Below are 22,309 nucleotides of genomic sequence, written 5' to 3' on the forward strand. Positions count from 1 at the left end.
TTCTTGCCATCCTTATGACTCTCAACGGCACTATTTTAAACATGTTCTGTCCCAAGGTTTTTTCCGTAACATTAGACAGTGTTATTGGTGAAGGTGACTCTGTCCACATTGATAATGTTTTTAGTTTTTTAACAGCCATTAATCTTTTTAATGTCATTTAAATGTTTTATATTTCTTCATTTAATCTTTTTTATTGTGGTTCCACTTTAAGAGTCACAATCTCTCTAGTTCAATTTGAAATTAGAAAATGGCCATAACATTAAATTCCAGAACTGGAAAGGCCAACTTCAGGTTAGTCACCTGCTGTTTAAACTACTCGTCAGTCGTCCTGGCGAGTTTTTATTACAATTTTGCTACATGTCTTTTAACACTTTTATTACCTACTTTTTGATAGTGGCTGTAATGACACATATCCCAGAACCAGGACTGGAAAGGCCAACTTCAGGTGACTGACGGTGGTTCTTGTACTTACCTGTTAGTCTTCTTGGCGGGTTATGATAATTACCATTATGCTACAGACAGCTCGTTACGACTTTTGTTACTGTAGTTTTTCTCTTAACGTTGTAGACTAGATGTAAACATTGGTTTTATTCTATTTATGTTTTTACTTGCTGTTTTGTTATACTTTCATGTCCTTTTATGAACTTTACTACATTTACTTTAATTTTACCTTTTTTCCGGATGTTGGGCGCAGATAGCCTAGCTCCTTTGTGCCATAAAACACGAAATCAACCAACCAACCACTGAGATATAAAAAATTTCCAGATCTTAACACATTGTAGTCAGACTAGTAACAAAACAGACTCTATTTCCACTAACAAATCTTTAGCATAAATATTTCATAAAAAAAATCTGATTCTTTTTATACAAAATACCTGTAATCTTTACTAAATACCTACCTAATTTAGTGAAGATATGAACGTTGTGTCAAAAGTTAGCATAAATACTTGACATGCAAAATGTGTAGAACTTGTGTATATTATACTGAGCCTGTAGCAAAAGGATTAAGTTGTAATTTCGTTTTTCATTACTAATGAAATTTGAGTCAAATTTTCTTATTGTTAACTTGTTGTCTTTTCCTCCAAGATAGGTTTTTCTGTTGTGTCCTTTATCCTTTTCTTTAGTGGACTTGTAAGTTTGATAATTGTTTTTTAACATATAAGTTCCATAATGGTTTTGTATGTCAAATGTTGTTTATTAATTTATATTGCTGTACTTCATGACAATTCTAGTGGGCTCTAAGTTCTGTCTGAAGGTTTCTACCTATCTATCTATTTCCTTCCTTCCTCCTCTTTGGGATCATTTTTCTTCAAAGATTGGTCTGTTCAAGATTTACTACACAAAGGGGCTGCCAAATGGGTGTTACTCATTCCCCTTGAGTGTAATTCCCATGTAATTGTTGTCCCTCAAAAGACAGATGCTTGGAGACCTGTTATAGAATTGTCCAAGTTGAACTTTTTAACTGAAGTCACTGAGGGTTTTTTTTCCCTGGAACTCTGAATGATCAAATCATGATGGTTGCTTATCTTCATATACCAAGTGTGGATTGGGTGAGGGGAGCTTTCCTCAATTCCCAAGAGATTTCTGGTTGGTTGTTTATTGAGGAGACTTCTTTCCATTTGATATATCCTGGAACGTTTTGCAGTTTATTGGACTCTGTATTATTTCCTCTGCAAGGTGGTTTGCCAGGTGGTTGTGGTTCAAACTGATTATTCCACTGTTATCAGCTATATCACTAAGCAAGTATAACTAAATTTATATCTTTATTTTCAGACTATGAATCTTCTTCACTGGGCCTACTAGAACTACCTAGTAGTCTTCACTTATGTATCTGCACTCAAATCAGACTCTTCTTCAGAGTCTTTTTCCCCTTATCCAGATGACAACTTTTTTCTTTCTCACTACTCTGTATTGGCCTGCTCAGACATGGTTCCCTCTACTTTTGCCTTTACTGGAGCAACATTCCCTGGCCTTTCCTTTGTCTCAGTCTCTCCTCTGACAATTGTAATCAGATATAGTTCTTACCATTGTCACTGAATTCCACTTGCTCATGTGGCTTTTGCATCAGCATCGACTTGCTCATCATGTAGCATCTTTCCTCTTCCATTCCATTCTTCCTTTCTCCTTGTCTTTGTACCAGAGGCAGTGGTTTTCTTCATATCTTGGTCCATTTGCTGTGGCTTTCATCCTTCCTGTCCTTTTGTATATCTTATTTACCAGTTCTCTGCCTGGTTGTTTGATCAGAGTTTGTTTGTATCAGCTGTTCCAATTTGTTCCCTAAGATGTTGTGTGGTCCATAATACCTCGATTCATGTTGTTATTTCTGTCTATTTATTCCAAGGATTCCCTATGTCCCCATTGTACTCACTGGTTAAGTTTATCAACTTGTATGATTGCTTATTCGGAATTTGTCCGTAGAAGGTCGCCAATAACACAATGTTTCTTCTCATCATATAACTATCACTTTTATCTGTTTGCCAGTCTTTGGAGGATATCATTCAGGCTCGAATGTGAATACCTCACTATACGTTTGTTGCACATTATATGCATGACCTAGGATAGGTATTGTTTGCCTTCTGTGATGATTCTACACGTCTCATCACCTTTGACTGTGCTAGACCAGAATATTACTTTTCACACATATTTTTAGTTGATAAATAATGTATTTCAGGGTCTCGCATGCTGACAGGTCTTATATGGTCAGATGTGCTCCATGTTATACTTGCACTAGAATTCAATAATTATATTGATATGGGATGTTTCTGTAAGTCTGTAAAACTACTGGCAGCTTGTATATGTATCTCTCTCTCACTCATAATGTATGTATGTATGTATGTTGTTTTTTTTCTGCCCATCCCCACTCAGGCTTTATCTGCTTTTCAAATAGGGAATTATGTCATTCCATTGCACTGTCCTCAGTGTGTTGTTCTTCTGGCCTCCTTCTTTGCTACGTTTCTTCTAGTGGAGAATGGGAGTCCTTACCACTTCTGGTTCTAACTTGTCAGAGTGGTAGGTCATAAAGATTTCTTCTCGAGTGGGTGTTGGAAAACCACTTTCTAGCCCATGTGTATCCACTAAGTGAAAAAGAGAGCTGTAGTTTTTCTTATGGTTACAGTACAAAATAATGAATTGTACAATAATATTCAGTATCCAAGATGCTGCTCCTGGATGTTTTTGACTGAACAGATCATATGTTTCTTATGCAAGGCACTTCTGGATGTTTTTTGCTTAGGCAAACTGCACTTGGCCTATCCAAATACATTTTTTGTGCTTTTCAAGCCCTAGCTACTTATTGCTGTTTTTCTCTAGCTCATTTACTGGCATTATGATACAACTCACTGTCACTATGTTTGGTATTGCATCTTGTTTCTTATAATTGATGTGGACAGAGGTCTAGTTATGAATCCTACATGTCCAGGGCACTTCACCCTGATGTTTTTTTTTATTGCTAAGTCTTATATGAGGTGTTTCCACTGAATGTTTTTTCCAGATTGACGACACTTGGCATAAACAAATGTAACCAAAGGCACTTTCCTTAACATTGCATACACACAAGCCTTCCTATTTTTCTCAACTCCTTACTGTATCTTGTCATAGTTATCCAGTATTTCCTATAGTGATTCAGTGCTATATATCTTTTATTGTGCCTGTCAATTCAGTTCAGACCCAATTATATCACTATTTATTCCTGTTCCAGAAATAGTGTGGTATCCCATCAGTACACTTTCTTTTCATATTCTAGTATACCTGTTCTTTCAGTGCAGTTGATTTCAGTTTGGTGTACGATTGATGTACCTTCACTAGTCCTTCCAACTTGGCAATGTATGATTCCAGCTTTGTGTGAGAGGAAGGTTGTAATGTTTCAGAATCTAACACTTTCTTAATCTGAAAACATACTCCCAGTAACTACTTATATTCTCTCATCTACTTTTACACCCTTCCTCTCACTAAGATTCTTGGGTTTATAGTTTGTGCTTGCACAATTTTTAAAAGTTAGGATTGTTCTTGAATAGTTGAGGGAGCTACCTGTATGCTTGATGAGAAGTAGTCGCATTATCAGCACATATTCTGAAATGGTGCAAAACTGATTGGTGCAGTTTTACAAAATATTTTTTTAACAATGCTTAAATGGCAGACCAGGATTAAGAAAGATTTAGGTGAGGGGAGGAAGATAAGTACCTATCAGAAATACAGTTTCAGAGTGAGAAAGTATTAACACTCAGATATCATGTGATAATTTTTTGTAGTGTTCTTCATATGATAGAGTTGAATACGTCAGATCCTTTGTGGTTTTGAAGAAGTTGACTATTTGAGACATGATCATATGTTTTTGCAATTTACCAGTATGTCTTTGTCTTGATGTATCAACAACAGTTGGTATTCACATTCGCGTCTAATGAAATGTGTGTTCTCTTTCATATATGTTGTTGATAAATTGTGACAAAGAATGTCTTCGAATAAGTGACTACAAAAGTACATGTTTAACCTTTTTTCACTAAGTGGATCAAAGTACACTAGTCAAATTTTGGAGCATTATTTCAAAATTTTATTAAGCAACATTTTTACTACAGATGTTAATGAAGTTGTCATCAAAACATAGCTTGTAATTTATAGTTTAGTGTTTTATATATATTAATTTCTTAATTTAAAAGGAAATGTAAAGAAAAAAGTTAAATATTGATTTTTGTGTGTCTAGTTGTCTTATTGCTCAGTTAATATTTTATTATGCCCACCATACAACATGTACAAGTAGCCAACTAATTAGAAACGCAAATTTGAAATACATACAAGCTAAATATGAAATAAGAATTTTGCACCTTTAGCAGATTCATAAAAAAGTAGGTATCTTGTAAAATCATAGAGTGGTTTCTCCCACATACTACTCTTTAACTCCTGTTTATAACCAACAGAAAGAGTATTTTTTTCCCTTTACATTTCCACCTGATTTTGTAGTGTTTCTGTCAGAGCTATTTAAACGTTAGCTGAAACTTCAACTTCAGATGAGAATGTCACATTTAGAAGATGCTATATCTCTTTCTCACTGATGTTTCTTTTCCCCTTCAACTTTCGTGCTTTAGTTTTTGATGTTTCAGATTTGGTTTGCTAATTTTTATTAAGTAAAATATATATATATATGACGGAATCCGAGCGAAATATCATTTATATGTGTGTGAAACTTAAAATTAATGTTTACAATACTATTTTATTGTCAATTAAAGTAATATGCATGCTAAAATACAAATACAACTTAAAAAACATTTTTAGTTGAAGATTATGCAGATGTTTAATTCATGTTTTGTTTTGTTTTTGCTGATTTGCCTAGGTAAATCAAGGTCACCACCTTGAAAAACAAATGTTGAAGCAGTTGTGGATGGAATCTGCCAGGAAAACCTACTAGAAGTGGATATTACTCATTTTTTGCAGATGATCTGTGGGCATGTAAAAGACTTCAAGGTTACAATGTCTCTGGAAGAGACTTGCAAGTCATTTGAAAAGAGTTCCAACAGCAGGATATACACAAGAAAGATGGAGATGCCAGTATGATACCAGAAGGAGAAAGGTGTGTAATTAAATATGTGTAATAAAATTAGGGTACTATGTAAATTTTTGAGTTATCACCCACAATAAGCCATTTATACGTATTAAAGATGTGCATGTAAAAAGTAAATTCAGTCATGGAACAAGATTGAAATTAAACAACTAAAATGAAGAAAAAGTTACAACATTAAAAACAGTAATTATTTTAGAAAACATCATTTTCAAACCACATGACTAAAAGTAAGGTTGAGAAGAAGAAATGTTCTCACAGAAAAGCATTTAAAATTCATTCTGAGGGCTACTAAGTATAGGCCTTAGATCTATGCTTTAAACTTTTTTTTTGTATTATAACTTGATCTTTCATACTTTACTTTTTAATTTATATGTACAAGTCAAAAGATGGTGTCCACAAAAGTTATTGTTAATGCTTCCTTTGTCAGCATTAACATTAAAAATTGAATTTATGTAATCTTTGAGAATATACCAATGTTGATTGCACTTTATGTTGATAATATATGCATGCAGTGGCTTCTCGCTGCAGTTGCAAGTCATGGTGCAATGGGTGACATGTTTAGCACTTGTTTAGGTCATTATAGAGAATTCCCAACCATTTGATAGATATGCATATATCAAAAATACAATTTAACATTTACAACTATTTGTGCTAGGGTGGTTACCCCTAATAAACCAGGAAAAGGAAATAATGTAATGGAATGGAAAATAAGATTATTGTTAAAATAAGTAACAGAGAATGATAAGTAATTTCTTGAAGTTTGCATTCAAATCCCATCATGCTCATTTCACATTGGAAGTAGTTTATGTAGTTTGTTATGTATTAGTTCTAATTGTATTGTGTTGTGAATACTCTTCTTGTTTTGTTAAACAGAGTCTGCCAAGTGTGATAATTAATCTCAACAAATTGACTGCACTTATGTAATTGAATTATTAAAACTTACAAATTTTGATTGATGCTTCATGTAGTACATTTTGTACGTGTAAGTTTTGTAAGTTATTTATGTGGTTAGATAGGTTTTATGTTTGCACGTGCATATATTATTTCTGTGCATCCAAGCTTGATATTGTGTTGAGAGTAGGGACTATTTTAAAGAATTTTTCAGAGCTGTAGAAACAATGGGTTAAAATGTATACAATATTGTAAAGTCTTTTAGAGGGTTCTAAGCATTATCTTATGTATTTTTGTTATTTGAACTTTGGGATACAAAAGTTCATTTTGATTTAATGAAAATTTTAGTAAAATTGTACACTTTTGTATTAGATGTGAAAGAAACTTCTCTTAAAATTTTATCAGAAGATGCTGAAGTCTACATTTTATTGTAACGTCCATTATTATACATAAAATGTGATGTACAATTGTTATTAAAATTTAGTGCTTTAGCAGGTATCTGGGATTTGCATGTAAAAGTGCAATTGCACAACATCCAATTTCTTAATTGTAATGTGAACTTTAGAACTACATAAAATTGCATGGTATAATAGCTCCTGGTTGAAGAAAGTTGAAATAGAAACAACTCTCAACCAAAATTAAACTGATGAATAAGGAAGCCAAAAGAAAATATCAAACTTGCTAGTGTGTGAAATAATTTGCCCCAGAAAATCTAAAGTATTATTCATTATTCAGGAGACATGAATTAAATGTATAATATGACCAAAGAAATTATATTTAGTAGTCTTATTCTTGTAAATTAATAATTTAAATCCCCATGGTCGGTCTTTTATTTTTGTTATTTTGTGAAATTAAATTGCTGTATATGTGCATCAGATTTCACTTTGTTAGTATTTGTAAGATGCAATAAATTAATATGTAGAAAAGTAGGGAAAAGTTAAGTGACTACTCTGTATTATGCTGTTTTGTTTTCCTGTGAAAATAAATTAATTCTTGTTACATATCCTCAAATTCCTTGTGTAGTACTAGAATATTGTTTATTAAAATATAGCATGTTGAAGGTTAATTTGCATTATTTGAGAAGCAAAGAAAAAATTGTGCTCGTTTTTGATGATCATTGGAGCATTCTGTATCTGAGTGTGATCTCATATTTTTATTTTTCTATCCTGTTGTTTCCTAGTGGGAGGATAAATTTTCCTTTGGACCTTCTACAATGCCATCATCCTTGTGAACCTTTCCAACAACTTTATTCAAGCATTAAACAGAAATTCACAAAAGTTTATCAGACTTTCTTCCATCCCATTCCCTCACTTCCAGACTTTTTTTTTTTCTTTTCAGAACAGCAGGTGCACCAGGTGACATTACAGTTTTATTGAGCTGAGATAATAAGAAAATATATAATTTGAGTTAGATTAGGTTGACCTCATGAGGCTACATTTCTGTAATTTGTAGATTCAAGGTATTTATTACTCTTTGTTTGAAAAATATTTTTTTGCTAAAAACTGAGTTTCATTGCCTGTAATTATAATTATCATTTTCTTTTACAAATTGTTCCATAAAACAAAAGTTTAGAAGTATGAGTAAAAAGTTTGCGAGACAATGACAAGCTATTTTTTGGTAGTCATGAATCTAAGGTTGTGAATATTCAGTATAGCTTTGCTCCAAAATAAGCAGAGGCATTTCATAAATTAGGGAATTTTTCTTGATTTGACAGTTAATTTAAATTTATTAAAGCTAGCTTTTGTTGTTTCAACTTCAGTGTTTGCTTGTAATTTATTGGTTTTGAATATTATTATGTGCAATGTAAAATGAAATGTATAATTTTTATTTTCCATTAATTTTCTTTGAAATTTATTCAAGGTGGAATATAATGATGTGGCTGGAGGTATAAATAAACAATCAGATGATAATGAAAATGCAGAGAAGAGTGAAAGAGACAGATTCTCAGATGGAACTTGTGCCTCATCAAAAACTGAATGGCGTGATGTATTTTTGTAGTTCACTATGAATGTTTTAAAGCATAAGTATGAAATATAATTGTATGTAACTTATATTTGAGGTACCACTAAGTAGTCTAAAAATGACTTTCAATAGCCTAAAAACATATACTGTTAGTATCTTTTGAACTTCAATACATTTCAAAGTATGAAAAAAAAACTCATTTTGCTTGTAAGAGCTGATTCAGTTTTATATTATTCCATGTCACATATTTGAGAAACATTCTCAACAACGTCTAGTTGAATTTGATCTATACTTGCTCTGATAAAGGTAAAGATTGAACTTATCATGCATGAAAAATTTATTTTAAAACCTTCTTAAGTAAAATGGACATTTCTGAATAGCAAGAAACATGACATTGTTTTTATGAAAGGTTGTACAAACAAACTTGCTGTTCAGTTTTTGCTGTTGTATATATGGAAATAACTGCATTACATATACATGTTCTAGAATAAAAATTGTTCCTGTATTTAGTGATGAAAGTAGTGAAGTTATTTGGAGTTTTTAAAGTTATGTATTACATGTTTGTTTTATTTTTCACTACTAAGTTAGCTACTCTTTATATTAATGTAGAAAGCTTTATTTACTTTTGAACTTGTATTTCATTCATGACATATTATGGATTTGCTTTTCTCAAACATAAAATTTAGCCTTTGCTAAATTTTTGCTGTCACTGAATATGCTTGATCTTTGAGACATGAGGTATTTTAATGTGATGGTCATTCCCATTAATCATTGGTAAAATAGTAGCCCAAAAGTTTCTGATCAGTGTTTTAGAGACCTTTAAAACAACATTCTTAATATTATAGGATTTGACTGTGGTAGTAATGGGTCTTTTGTCTTACCATGTTCCATATATATCCTTTTATTATTTGTTTAGTAAGTATGTGTTGTATAATCATTACCTAAGTTAGATACAGATAATTGTAAAACTTTTTACAATAGATAATGACTTATCATTATAACATTTTTTGGGTGAAGATATAAATCTTTAATTTCCTTTTAAATAAATAACCTGTAGCATTTAAGTTAACAATACTTAATTTATATTTAGTCACATAATAGTACTAGAGAACATTTATTATGTTGGGAAGAGGTTAAAAAGGATTGAAATAAATTATTTAATAACCTGTTTTTTCAATGTTAATAATATAACAAACATAATAACAAAAGTATTACGTCCAGAGAACTCTTAAGGTACATGGAAATAGTATGTGCATAGTTTTATTTTAAAATTGATATTTGTTAAGACAGGCACTTAATTGTTTTTCTTCTGTTGTTATATTATGGATGTAAAATGCTTATTTCTGTTCCTTATGTTATATTCTAATTATTATTTTCCGATTCTCCAACTTTCCAAATCTGAAATTTAAATTTGTGTTGAATAGGGATCCGAGTTCTCTCAGTGTTCTATCTAAGACGCTGATATTGTTGTGTTCATTAAAGCACACAAATTATTTATTTACTTTTAAATGTTTCATGTTAACAATCTTAGATTTAATTTTGTTAATTAGGTGAAACATATACTGTCATTTCTTGTATTTTTAAAGTATTTTCTTTCTGTATATAAACTGACAGTTTTTCATTGTTTATGAAACTATTTAATCAGGTATTTTAAGTGTCTTTATACTTGAGTTTGTGGGAGATTGCAGTGTAATAGAGATATAAAATAGTGGTATATATAACTAACAAAAATAAAAAAATTAAAGGTTTACAGTATCTATTATTAATAATTCATTACCAGTACATTTGTAGTTCGATACAATTTCTGTTATAGATTGAATGAAACACTTTGTGAAGGACATTCAGGGACTTAGCAAGAGGAAAAGACGAAAGCTCACTTTCAGGTTTGTGTTTTTATTAGTGTTTTTAGAGACCTTTAAGACAATATTCTTAATATTATAGGATTTGACTGTGGTAGTAATGGGTATTTTGTCTCACCATGTTCTATATATATCCTTTTCTTATTTGTTTAGTAAATATGTAATGTATAATAATTACCTAAGTTAGATACAGATAATTGCAAAACTTTTTTGTAAGGAAGATATTTCGTGGGTGTGTACATAAATCAAGCTTTCCAGTACACCATTTTTTAAAATTTAGTATAGAAATTTAAACCTCTTGTGACATCTGAATTGCTCACCAGTGTGGCTGAATCTGCTATAATATCCAGGTTTATGGAGAGTAAATTCCGTATCTTATTTCCTCCTTACAAAATTCCACACAACACATGATATCTGGTTCTTAGTTTTATAAAGGTGTCTTCTCCATGGATATCTTGCATTCTATGGACAGATATTGTCAAATAAGGCTTGTTTAAGCTTGTTAGTCACTATAAGCTGTTTAAGTTAATATGAATAATTCTACTATTTTATGGAAGAGGGACAGTTCAGCCAACCTTCTAAACTCTGTATCTTCATAGCTGCTTACTATTAATAGACAAGTTCTTTTGGCAGTGAATTTTATTTTTGATGTTAATAAATCAAGATTTTGGGCTGTACCCTGTATACTAGAAATTGTGACATCCTTTTCTAGCCTACCACCCAAATTCAATTTAATTACATTGCATAAGAGGGCCATCTTTTTAATCAAGTTTTATACATTTCTTTATTGGTATATTGAACTGTTTTTTTTTAGTTTAGTGTTGATGGTCATTTTTACCCTTTAATAAAAATATATTCAAAAAAGATCTGTTATATCTTTCAACTGATTTATGCTAAAATATTTAGATTAATATTACAAAACACAGATTTTTTTATGCATTTTTATTAAATACAAACTGGTTTTAAGAAAATCTCCATTAAAAAGAGAAAAAGTGTGAAATTTCTCTAATCCAAGAAGGTTTGTAATAATAATAAGCTTTGAATGCATTGTATCTTGAAGGTATCTTTAATATTATTGTAAGAGAGTAACATCTTCATGAAGGGTAGTTGTTTTGGACGGTATAATCACTGTTACTTGTGAGACTATGCATATTTATTTTACAGACCAAGAATGTAAGAATTACTAACTTCAGTATATTAAGAGACAGTTGTCCTCAGACTTTTTTTTTATTATTATTATTCTCTACATACTCAAAGTAAATATCAGTGAAAGCACTACTCTTATGTGAGATCAGTGGTTAACTTAATTTGAATGATTATTCATATCTGGATTATTTCATTTGGTTCATATATTGGCTAAACTTCTCTGTTAAGAGAAACAGTTGCACATCAAATTCCTTCTATAAAATGCTTAACAGTTTAGTTTTTGAATGGTAATTTTCATTGTATCTATGATAGTGCTAAACTTAATTACACAGGATGAGAAGGCTGATCGTGGAGATCACATAACTTTACAAACTTTCTTGTTGGGGCAAAAGGACCTGTAATTATTCCAGTATGTTTAGCTATGTTTCTTACTTTGATAAACAGTTGTTGTTCAAAAATGTGGTTGTATTAATATTTGGATTGTAAATCTTTATAAGTCTAGTATATTATTTGTTTTTTGAATTTCACACAAAGCTCCATGAGAGCTTCCCTAGTTTAGAGGGAGGGCAGCTAGTCATCACCACCCACTGCCAATGTTTGGGCTACTCTTTTACCAACAAATAGTGGGATTGACTTTTACATTATAACATCCCCATGGCTGAAAGGGCAAGCATATTTGGGGCAACTGGGATTTGAATCCGTGACTCTCAGATTACGAGTCAAACACCTTAACCCACCAGGCCAGGTGGGTATATTATTTTGTTAATAATGCTGGTTTTATCGCAGTGATTGTTTTTGTTTTTCCCTAATCACAGCTTTAACACAAAAAGTTATTCACAAAATAAGGGAGATGGTACAGAGTGGTCTGGGGTGTGGTGTTGGGACTCTGTTCCTTTCCTAAGTGCTGTGCTGTGCAAATTGTTCTGCTTCTGTTAAGAATATTTAAGATATTTCTCTTTGAAATGTTCGTTGTTTTGACTTTACAGTGTTTAATAATCTCGTTGTTATATAAATATTTTACCTTGCAAATGACTGATAATATAATCTCAAGTGTGAGCCTACCAGTGACAAATTTCACTGTTGAATTGTTTGAAATCTTCTATGTGTAAACTGGTAGACAACTGCCAGGGAAGTAAAATCAACAGAATAAAATAGCTCGTGCTCATTTTATACACTTCACTGTGTCTTGCTGATCTAGATATTTTCATAGGCACGGGTACTGGAAGGTAATCTGTCGTCTGGCCTTGATGTTTCTCTTAGAGAGTAAAGGTTTCCTCCTTGCACACCTCCCATGTAAGTTAAACTTGTGCAGTCTCTTTCTGATTGTAGAGGCATGCACTTTCACATCAACAGTAGCCAGAACCTGCTGTAAATCCCGTGCTGACATTTTAAAGTGTATGGAGACCTCCTATAGCATCTTGCGGTCTGCTCTCGGGGGGGAACTTGCTTAGACGACCAGACCTGGGCATGTTGGCAGTTGTTTTGAAAGTCCTCCACTTGTTGACTATTTTCCAGACAGTGGAATGGCTGATTTCAAAATCTTTTGGGATCTTTTTAAATCCCTTACCAGACTCATAAGCTGCTACAATTTTCTTTCTCAAGGCCTCAGACAGCTCTTTTGCTCTCACCATGGTGCTCAATCTCACTCCAACAGTCAGGCATGTAAATCATGCAATTTAAATCATCTCATTCTTATATTGTCTATATGTGTAAGTTATGGTCATTGTGATTTGGCTTTGATTATATCCTAATTCAAATTCTAGGTTGAATACATGATATGGATTGGATATGTAAAACAAACAAAGAAAAAATAATGTAGTGTACGTGTGTGATACTTTGATGTGATCTACTGATAACAGCAAATTTGTCCAGGAAGTATGGGGTACTGTATTTAACAAGTTTTTTAGTGTATATAAAATAAGGGGCAAGTGTGTACAATTAACAAAATCTTTATTAAAATAAAACAGAAATAAGGGATGATGTGCAGACTGTAACAGTTGATGTTTATGCTAAACTGTGCTTAGTTTTACAGGTTTCACTCTCAGGATCGATAACTGAAATCACTTAGACTGAAACTGTTTTAGTCATAACTTATTTTACTAATTATCTTTCCCCAGAAAATATAACCATGTTTTGTCAATAATTTAAGTAAATCTCTCTATGCCAACTATTTTTATACTTTTGACCTCGCTTTGGTTCAGGGTTCTCAGACCATGACACAAACTGGACAACATTTCTGTATCATCTAGAGCTTCAACAACAAGGAAGAACCAACAGTTGGTTCATGGAATTAGAGAAGTTGGTATGTATATGTAATAAAATATTGGAAATGAATATTACTTGTTAGTAATGGAGGATTAATAATCAAGTTAGCTGGCAACAGTTTAACATATTTAGCAAAGTTATGAAATGGATTGAAACTAAAGTGAAAACAAATTTTAATGTCATAAAACAATATATTAATTAAAGCAAAGAGGAAAGAATATAATATTTTAAATTCAAAAAAAGGGAAATAATGAACGTATCAGAAGCATTAAGCTAAAAAGATCCTAAAGGGGAAACCATACTTTTACCTCACTATCAAATTTTACCCATTTAAAAATGTAAAAAATTTGGCATTTTGCCACATATTTTTCCTCTTTGTAATAATGTACACTTTTTAAACTTTTAAGTTTATTTTGTTTAATCTTTTTCGTACCATTCCCCAGTGTCACAATGATATATCTGTGAAATTACATGCAGCTTGCTTTAAATTACAAATTATGTTACCCTGTTCTTGTGCCTTTAGAACCATTTTTTATATTATAATTTTACTTACTCTAATCTTAACTAACCTAACAAATATACCTATATTTACATGTCAATTACTTTTACACTTATGCCTAAATAACAAACACTAAAAAAAGAAATAAAGTACTCAACTAATCTCCTGTTTTTTTCTTGAACTTTTCTATTTGTTAGCTCTGTAACCAAACAAATTTCATACTTTTTTGAGGGGTGGTGGATAAAATAGGGTTGATGTGTTGATGTTTTTGAATTTCACACAAAGCTACTCGAGGGCTATCTGTGCTAGCTATTCTTAATTTAGGACTGTTGGGCTACTCTTTTACCAACGAATAGTGGGATTGACCATGTTTGGAATGACAGGGTTGCGAACCCACAACCCTCAGATTACGAGTCGCACGCCTTAACACGCTTCGCCAAGCTGGGCCCATAAAATGCTAGCATGTTTTGTGTGTAATATTTTACATTACTGATAGTTTCATTACTACCACAATACAAATCTGTGTATTGATTATTGAAGGATCTATGTAGATGGCCTAGTGGTTATTATATCCAAACTTTGAATATGAGAATTCATGATTTATGACATGTCACAGAAACAAACTTGTTTACATACTTTGAGGCCATGGGTGCACTATGAGAGTGATCATCAAATCCCATACTTTGGTCAGACAGGGTTATCACGAGTTGAGCAACTAACTTCCTTTTTGTTTATCTTTTGAATATTAGGGAAGGATGTGAAAAAACTGACCCATTATGTGCATGATTCTAAAACAAACAAAATACTGTTGTATATGAATTTCATGTTATACTTTGTCTTTATACCCAAGTTTGTATAAATGTCAGATAAAAAGGCTAGTTATGTTTTTTTATAAACTTCATGTGCCTTCATAACTGGTCTTTTAAAATTACATTAGTGAATGCTTTGTATTGAACGAGGTTGTGTATTGCCTTCAATATATTTTTAACTTTATATTAATGTCACTCTGTTCCAGACTTGCTTTAGTTTTGTTATATTTGTAATATGGTAATTGTAAAGTATAATTTGATATAAAAATATTAGGAGATTTTTGCAAACTGTAACAAAACAATATTGGACTTGTAAAACATACATTGAGAATAGTCCATACATTCACTGTTAGCATTAGTTAAGGCTGTCACCGAGTGTAATATAATATGATACAGCTGTTTAATAGAAGTGTAATTTTTGTTTTAAAATTCCATCAAGTATATGTTCATCACTGTAATATTTTACTCAAGAACAAGTAGCAAAAAAATTGCAATGGTTTGTTTACAGATGTAAAATCAATAAAAAGGCATAATTGACAAGAACTTGATTGAGGGTCTTAACTTAAGAGAGACATACGTGAAGAATAGAAATATATTTTTGTATTTTATAATTTGTTAGAAGTACTTACTCTTTTTCATGTTTCTGTCAAACCTTTTTCTGTTGTTTGTATGTGTTGTTCATATAATCCATAGCATACCCTTTTTATGGTATAATAATATATACATATAGTGTACATCAACTTCATTGATTTACTTCTACAGCTATTTATTGCTGTTTAGCCATAACTAACATTTATCTATGCTTATACTTTTACAAAAAGCTTCTCCTAACATCCCACAAAAATCAAAGCACTAAGTGATGGAGATGACACAGAAAGAAGCTGAGCTATAAATACATCAGTACCTTAAAACGATTCTCTGCCTTACTGTCAGTATATTTGGGATTTTTCAAGAAACTGAGCAAATTCTGTCACAAGAAAATTTCCACAGCATGAAGATGAGTTTAGAGTAGGAATGGTAAAATGAAATACTGCAGAAATATCTAATAACAATCTATATCCATATACAAACTTCTAACATTATTTAATAATCAATATATTGTTGTATTTGTCTACTATTGTATTTTCAATCTTATCTGGTGCTCCTTTGCATTAAGGTGCAAGAAATATTACATAGTTATACATTTCTTTAACTTCGGAGAAAATTTTTCTTTATTTTTCTTACATTTCAGCAAGAAATAAACAAAAATAATTCAACAACTGAAAAAAAAAATATTACACTGAATTATCCCTTCACCAAAGAAGCAGTATTTATTTCTCGTGCAAAAAATTTTGTTTTTAAAATTTGGTTGTAACACTGAAGTTTTTCCAAATCACTAAAATCAAATTAAATTTGGGTGGAAATTAGGTAGGCTAGAAAAGGATGTTACAATTTCCAGTATACAGGGTACAGCCCAAAATCTTGATTTAATAACATCAAAATAAAATTCACTGCCAAAAGAACTTGTCTATTAATAGTAAGCAGCTATGAAGATACAGAGTTTAGAAGGTTGGCTGAACTGTCCCTCTTCCATAAAATAGTAGAATTATTCATATTAACTTAAACAGCTTATAGTGATTAACAAGCTTAAACAAGCCTTATTTGACAATATCTGTCCACAGAATGCAAGATATCCATGGAGAAGACACCTTTATAAAACTAAGAACCAGATATCATGTGTTGTGTGGAATTTTGTAAGGAGGAAGAAGATACAGAATTTACTCTCCATAAACCTGGATATTATAGCAGATTCAGCCACACTGGTGAGCAATTCAGATGTCACAAGAGGTTTAAATTACTATACTAAATTTTAAAAAAGGGTGTACTGGAAAGCTTGATTTATGTACACACCCACGAAATATCTTCCTTACAAAAAAGTTTTGCAATTATCTGTATCTAACTTAGGTAATTATTATACATTACATATTTACTAAACAAATAATAAAAGGATATATATAGAACATGGTAAGACAAAATACCCATTACTACCACAGTCAAATCCTATAATATTAAGGATGTTGTCTTAAAGGTCTCTAAAAAACACAAACCTGAAAGTGAGCTTTCGTATTTCCTCTTGCTAAGTCCATGTCCTTCACAAAGTGTTTTTGTCAGTTATATATACCACTATTTTATATCTCTATTACACTGCAATCTCCCACACAGTCAACTATAAAGACACTTAAAAACCTGATTACATAGTTTCATAAACAATGAACACTGTCAGTTTACATACAGAAAGAAAATACTTTAGAAATATTATATAAAATTACAAGAAATGACAGTATATGTTTCACCTAATTAAAAAAAATTAAATCTAAGATTGTTATCATGAAACAAATAAATAATTTGTGTGCTTTAATGAACACAACAATATGGTGATATTGATCCACATCTTTCTTGATATACAAACATATTCTTCCTATTATTGACAGAAAATGAATTTAGCACTGCCCAGAGAGCTCGGATCCCTATTCAACACAAATTTAAATTTCAGATTTGGAAAGTTGGAAAATAAAAATCACACATTGTGTTCATCTAGGGGTGTTATCCTTTCATCTTCATATATGGGATTTGCCTGGTCCATAACCAAATTGTGAATAGAAACTATTAAAACAGGTATAAAAGAAGAATTTTTGTGAAATAGTGAAAACAGCATAAAATCACTTTAAAAACATGCAATTTGAGAGTAGAAACGATTAAAACCAGTCTAAAAGAAGAATTCTTCTAAAAAGCAGGAAACAGCATAAAACAGTGTAAAAACACGGGAATTGTCAATAAAAACTCTTAAAACCAATCTAAAAGAAGAGTTCTTGTAAAACAGTGAAACAGCATGAAAACATACACATTGAAACTAGAAACGCTTAAAACCACTCTAAAAGAAGAATTCTTCTAAAAAGCATAAAACAGTGTAAAAACCAGGGAATTGTGAATAGAAACTCTTAAAACCGGTCTAAAAGAAGAGTTCTTGTAAAACAGTGAAAACAGCATAAGAACACTGTAAAAACATACAAATTGAGACTAGAAACGCTTAAAACCAGTCTAAAAGAAGAATTCTTCTAAAAAGCAGGAAACAGCATAAAACAGTGTAAAAACACGGGAATTGTCAATAAAAACTCTTAAAACCGATCTAAAAGAAGAATTCTTGTAAAACGGTGAAAGCAGCATAAATATAGTGAAAAGACAAGGATATTGAGACTAGAAACGCTTAAAACCGTTCTTAAAAAACGCTCGAAACAGCATAGAACAGTGTAAAAACCAGTGAATTGTGAATAAAAACTCTTAAAACCGATCTAAAAGAAGAATTCTTCTAAAACAGTAAAAACAGCATAAGAACACTGTAAAAACATACAAATTGAGACTAGAAACGCTGGAAAGAGCATAAAAACAGTGTAAAATAATGCAAATTGAGAGTAGAAACGCTAAAAACCGGTCTTCTTTTAGTCCATTTTTAAAGGAATCTAGTCTCAATTCGCTTACTTTTACAGTATTTTTATGCAGCTTTCACTGTTTTACAATAATTCTTCTTTTAGACCGGTTTTAGCAGTTTCTATTGACAATTTTTTATACTGTTTTATGCTGTTTCGAGCGTTTTTTAAGAATGGTTTTAAGCGTTTCTAGTCTCAATTCGCACTTTTACAGTATTTTTATGTTGTTTCACCGTTTTACAAAAATTCGTCTTTTAGACCGGTTATAAGTGTTTCTAGTCTCAAATTGTATATTTTTAAAGTGTTTTTATACTGTTTTCACCGTTTTACAAATATTCGAGTCCTAAATCTGTTTTATCTCAATTTCCTTCTTTTTTCAACTGCATTTATGCTGTTTTCACCGTTTTACAAGAATTCGTGTTTTAGAACGGTTTTAAGCGTTTGAACTCTGATTTGCATGTTTTTAAACTGTTTTCATACTGTTTTTAACATTTTACAAGAAATCGTCTTTTACGCTAGTTTTAAAAGTTTCTAGTCTCAATTCGCTTGATTTTACAGTATTTTTATGCTGTTTTCACTGTTTCACAAAAATTCTTCTTTTATACCTGTTTTAATAGTTTCTATTCACAATTTACTAGTTTTTAAACTGTTCTATGGTGTTTCCAGCGTTTCAGAAGAATTCTTTTTTTAGACTGGTTTTAAGCGTTTAAAACAAGGAAATTGAGATAAAACAGATTTAAAACGTGAATATTTGTAAAACAGTGTAAAAACACGGGAATTGTGAATAAAAACTATTAAAACAGGTATAAACGAAGAATTTTTGTGAAACAGTGAAAACAGCATAAAAATACTGTAAAAACAAACAAATTGAGACTAGAAACGCTGGAAAGAGCATAAAAACAGTGTAAAATAATGCAAATTGAGAGTAGAAACGCTAAAAACCGGTCTAAAGCACGAATACTTGTAAAACAATGTAAACAGCATAAATACAGTGAGAAAACATGCAAATTGCGACTAGAAACTATTAAAACAGGTATAAAAGAAGAATTTTTGTGAAACAGTGAAAACAGCATAAAAATACTGTAAAAGCAAGCGAATTGAGACTAGAAACCTTTAAAACTAGAGTAAAAGAGGATTTCTTGTAAAATGGTGAAAACAGCATAAAAACACTTTAGAAACACGCAAATTGAGATTAGAAACGTTCAAAAACAGTCTAAAAGACGAAGTCTTCTAAAACGGTGAAAACAGCATGAATATAGTGAAAAGACAAGGATATTGAGACTAGAAACGCTTAAACCAGGTATAAAAGAAGAATTTTTGTGAAACAGTAAAAACAAGCGAATTTAGACTAGAAAAGCTTAAAACCATTCTTAAAAAACGCTCGAAACAGCATAAAACAAAATAAAAACCAGGGAATTGTCAATAGAAACTGTTAAAACCGGTCTAAAGGAAGAATTATTGTAAGACAGTGAAAACAGCATAAAAATACTGTAAAAGCAAGCGAATTGAGACTAGAAACCTTTAAAACTAGAGTAAAGAAATACTGTTTTTAACATTTTACAAGAAATCGTCTTTTACGCTAGTTTTAAAAGTTTCTAGTCTCAATTCGCTTGATTTTACAGTATTTTTATGCTGTTTTCACTATTTCACAAAAATTCTTCTTTTATACCTGTTTTAATAGTTTCTATTCACAATTCACTGGTTTTTACACTGTTTTATGGTGTTTCCAGCGTTTTAGAAGAATTCTTCTTTTAGACTGGTTTTAAGCGTTTAAAACTACACTAAAAGACGAATTCTTGTAAAACGGTGAAGATAGCTCGAAACCAGTGTAATAACATGCAAATTCAGAGTTGAAACGCTTAAAACCGTTCTAAAACACAAATTCTTGTAAAACGGAGAAAACAGCATAAATGCAGTTTAAAAAACAAGGAGATTGAGATAAAACAGATTTAAAACGCGAATATTTGAAAAACGGTGAAAACAGCATAAAACAGTTTAAAAACACTGGAATTGTGAATAGAAACTCTTAAAACAGGTCTAAAAGAAGAGTTCTTGTAAAACATTGAAAACAGCATGAAAACACCATAAAAACATACAAATTGAGACGAGAAACGCTGGAAAGAGCATAAAAACAGTGTAAAATAATGGAAATTGAGAGTAGAAACGCTAAAAACCGGTATAAAAGAAGAGTTTTTGAGAAACAGTGAAAACAGCATAAAAATACTGTAAAAATAAGCGAATTGAGACTAGAAACCTTTAAAACTAGAGTAAAAGACGATTTCTTGTAAAATGTTAAAAACAGCATGAAAACAGTTTAAAAACATGCAAATTCAGAGTTTAAACACTTATAACCGTTCTAAAACACGAATTCTTGTAAAACGGTGAAAACAGCATAAATGCAGTTGAAAAAGGAAGGAAATTCAGATAAACAGATTTAGGACTCGAATATTTGTAAAACGGTGAAAACAGTATAGAAACACTTTAAAAACATGCAATTTGAGACTAGAAACACTTATAACCGGTCTAAAATACGAATTTTTGTAAAACGGTGAAAACAGTTTAAAAACATGCAAATTCAGAATTCAAACGCTTAAAACCGTTCTAAAACACGAATTCTTGTAAAACGGTGAAAACAGCATAAAAACACTGTAGAAACAAACAAATTGAGACTAGAAACGTTTAAACCCGGTCTAAAGGAAGAATTCTTCTAAAACGCTGGAACCAGCATAAAAACAGTGTAAAAAGATGCAAATAGAGACTAAAAACGTTTAAAAACAGTCTAAAAGACGAAGTGAAAAGAGCATAAATAAACTGTAAAGACAAGGAAATTCAGATTAGAAACGCTTAAAACCGGTCTAAAAAAAGAATTTTTCTAAAACGCTGGAAACACGATAAAAATGTGTGAAAACCAGCGAATTGTGAATAGAAACTATTAAAACTGGTATAAAAGAAGAATTTTTGTGAAATAGTAAAAACAGCATAAAATCACTTTGAAAACATGCAATTTGAGAGTAGAAACGATTAAAACCAGTCTAAAAGAAGAATTCTTCTAAAAAGCAGGAAACAGCATAAAACAGTGTAAAAACCAGGGAATTGTGAATAGAAACTCTTAAAACCGGTCTAAAAGAAGAGTTCTTGTAAAACAGTGAAAACAGCATATGAACACTGTAAAAACATACAAATTGAGACTAGAAACGCTGGAAAGAGTATAAAAATAGTGTAAAATAATGCAAATTGAGAGTAGAAAGGCTAAAAACCGGTCTAAAAGAAGAATTCTTCTAAAACGCTGGAAACACCATAAAACAGTGTGAAAACCAGCGAATTGTGAATAGAAACTATTAAAACCGGTCTAAAAGAAGAATTCTTGTAAAACAGTGAAACAGCATAAAAAATACTGTAAAGGTAAGCGAGTTGAAACTTGAAACGCTTAAAACCGTTCTTAAAAAACGCTCGAAACAGCCTAAAACAGTGTAAAAACCAGTGAATTGTGAATAGAAACTATTAAAACAGGTATAAAAGAAGAATTTCGCTTGCTTTTACAGTATTTTTATGCTGTTTTCACTGTTTTACAAAAATTCTTCTTTTATACCTGTTTTAATAGTTTCTATTCACAATTCGCTGGTTTTCACACTGTTTTATCGTGTTTCCAGCGTTTAAGAAGAATTTTTCTTTTAGACCAGTTTTAAGCGTTTCTAGTCTCAATATCCTTGTCTTTTCACTATATTTATGCTGTTTTCACTCTTTTACAAGAACTCTTCTTTTAGACCGGTTTTAAGAGTTTCTATTCACAATTCCCTGGTTTTTACACTGTTTTATACTGTTTTCTGCTTTTAGAAGAATTCTTCTTTAGACTGGTTTTAAGC

The 22,309-nt window shown here is 31.3% G+C and overlaps 1 protein-coding gene and 2 long non-coding RNA genes across 8 annotated transcripts in view; 2 read left to right on the forward strand and 1 right to left on the reverse strand.

Annotated features, from left to right (window-relative positions):
* The window catches only part of LOC143230283 (uncharacterized), a 65,326-nt gene that overhangs the window by 473 nt on the left and 42,544 nt on the right, over positions 1 to 22,309 (forward strand). The window lies entirely within an intron of this gene.
* LOC143230288 (uncharacterized) overlaps positions 4,524 to 22,309 on the reverse strand; it is an 84,734-nt gene continuing 66,948 nt past the window's right edge. For both annotated transcript variants that reach the window (XR_013016344.1, XR_013016343.1), the window contains one exon: positions 4,524 to 10,725. This is a non-coding gene — a long non-coding RNA (uncharacterized LOC143230288). The remainder of the gene's footprint in view (positions 10,726 to 22,309) is intronic.
* Positions 11,188 to 22,309, forward strand: part of LOC143230289 (uncharacterized) — a 27,409-nt gene continuing 16,287 nt past the window's right edge. The window contains exons 1-2 of the long non-coding RNA XR_013016345.1: positions 11,188 to 13,711; positions 16,644 to 16,784. This is a non-coding gene — a long non-coding RNA (uncharacterized LOC143230289). The remainder of the gene's footprint in view (positions 13,712 to 16,643; positions 16,785 to 22,309) is intronic.

The sequence above is a fragment of the Tachypleus tridentatus genome, chromosome 10 (assembly GCF_004210375.1).
Source record: "Tachypleus tridentatus isolate NWPU-2018 chromosome 10, ASM421037v1, whole genome shotgun sequence".
Lineage (NCBI taxonomy): Eukaryota > Metazoa > Arthropoda > Merostomata > Xiphosura > Limulidae > Tachypleus > Tachypleus tridentatus.